The following is a 2,443-nucleotide window of genomic DNA, read 5'->3' on the forward strand; positions in this document are numbered from 1 at the left end:
AGAGCGAGAGAGACATGGAAACGGAATAGATTGAAGAGAGAGAGAGACATGGAAACATAATAGACTGAAGACAGAGAGAGATGGAAGCAGAACGGATTGAATGGAGATCTCAACCTATTGCCATTAACAGGAATCGAACCCTCAACCTTCGGATTGACAGGCTGCAACACTACCTATAGTGCTATAGCTTTGTACAGATTGAGGTTGTCTGTTGAAGATAAAGTGAACCAGTGAAAGCAGCCGACCTACAAGCTCAGAAACACGTTGCTATCTGAAAAGTTGTGAGATTGTAGATCGGAGAGAGAGAGACATGGAAACGGAATAGATTGAAGAGATAAGGATAATTCCTTTAACAGGTCCGTTCATGAAAGTCCTTGCGGTCTTGTTTCCAATGAGGGCCTGTGAGCAATTAGGGGTTAAGAGTCTTGCTCAGGGACAAATTTCATTTGCTGGCCTGGCCTGGAATCGTACCTGAGGCAACTAGGGCCTCTGGCTCCCTAGGCTGGCTCACTAACCACTCAGCTATGGCCGCCCCGCAAGAAAGAAAGAGAGAGAGAGAGAGAGAGAGAGAGAGAGAGAGAGAGAGAGAGAGAGAGAGAGAGAGAGAGAGAGAGAGAGAGAGAGAGAGAGAGAGATGGAAACGGAATAGATTGAAGAGGGAGACATGGAAACGGAATAGATTGAAGAGAGAGAGAGAGAGAGATGGAAACAGAATAGATTGAAGAGAGAGAGAGACATGGAAACATAATAGATTGAAGAGAGAGAGAGAGAGATGGAAGCAGAATGGATTGATTGGACATTTCAACCTATTGCCATTAACAGGAATCGAACTCTCAACCTTCGGATTGACAGGCTGCAACACTACCTATAGTGCTATAGCTTTGTCCAGGCTAAGGTTGTCTGTTGAAGATAAAATTGAACCAGTGAAAGCAGCCGATCTACAAGCTCAGAAACACGTTGCTATCTGAAAAGTTTTGAGATTGTAGATCGGCTATTTTCAGAATGAACTATGTCATACATTTCAAAAACATACCTTCTCAGATAAGCATTTCATGTTATCTTTATCAATTGCATATGTATTCATTAATACAGTCTTGTTGTTTGCAATGCACTTTAAATGAAGTCTCCACGAAGTGAGGCTTGAACCGGCAACCTTGATGTTGTGAAACATTCACTTAAGCGGGAAGCCATTGGACCAACAGACCTGATCCAGTGAAAACGGAGGTCAAACAGATGATACCATTTCACGCAAATAACTGAAAAATCCTAGGTTTAAGTGTTTTTCAAACTGCTCAAAATTGCGGACAATCTAAGGGCGGAGAGAGAGACATGGAAAAGGAATAGATTGAAGAGAGAGAGACATGGAAACATAATAGATTGAAGAGAGAGAAAGATGGTAGCAGAATGGATTGATTGGCCGTCTCTACCTATTGCCATTAACAGGAATCGATCCCTCAACCTTCGGATTGACAGGCTGCAACACTACCTATAGTGCTATAGCTTTGTCTAGGCTGAGGTTGTCTGTTGAAGATAAAATTGAACCAGTGAAAGCAGCCGATCTACAAGCTCAGAAACACGTTGCTATCTGAAAAGTTTTGAGATTGTAGATCGGCTATTTTCAGAATGAAGTATGTCATACATTGAAAAGACATACTCTCAAATAAGCATTTCAGGTTATCTTTAACAATTGCACTTGCATTAATTGACACAAGTAAGACGCGCGAAGGCTGGAAGCGAACGCAGATTGACTGAGGCTGCTATATTTCAACCACACTGTAGTAGTGCACTCTGCCGCACTCTGCCGGCTGTATACAGGCAGAGTGCATGGGGGCGCGAGCCAATGAGAGCGTGAACACACGCTGTATACAGGCAGTGCAGCTGCTGGCATTTCAGCACGGATTTTCGAGTCACATGGGGGCGCGAGCCAATGAGAGCGTGAACAAACACGGAAAGACCATAAATAAGGGACAGACACACACACACACAACCCAAGCACGGTGATATAGTAAGCTCCACTTGGTCGGAGGCCTCCTTCCGCGTTCGCAACAATCATGTTGTGTGCAATGCAACTTAAATGAAGTCTGCATCAAGTGAGGCTTGAACTGGCAACCTTGAGGTTTTAAGGCACACACTTAAGCGAGAAGCCATTGGAACAACAGACCTGACCTGGTGAATGAGAGAGAGAGAGAGAGAGAGAGAGAGAGAGAGAGAGAGAGAGAGAGAGAGAGAGAGAGAGAGAGAGAGAGAGAGAGAGAGAGAGAGAGAGAGAGACGGAATAGATTGAAGAGAGAGAGAGAGAGACACGGAAACATAATAGATTGAAGAGAGAGAGAGATGGAAGCAGAATGGATTGATTGGACATCTCAATATATTGCCATTAACAGGAATCGAACCATCAACCTTCGAATTGACAGGCTGCAACACTACCTATAGTGCTATAGCA

Source organism: Gymnoscopelus braueri (assembly GCF_963280865.1).
Source record: "Gymnoscopelus braueri genome assembly, chromosome: 13".
Classification (NCBI taxonomy): Eukaryota; Metazoa; Chordata; class Actinopteri; order Myctophiformes; family Myctophidae; genus Gymnoscopelus; species Gymnoscopelus braueri.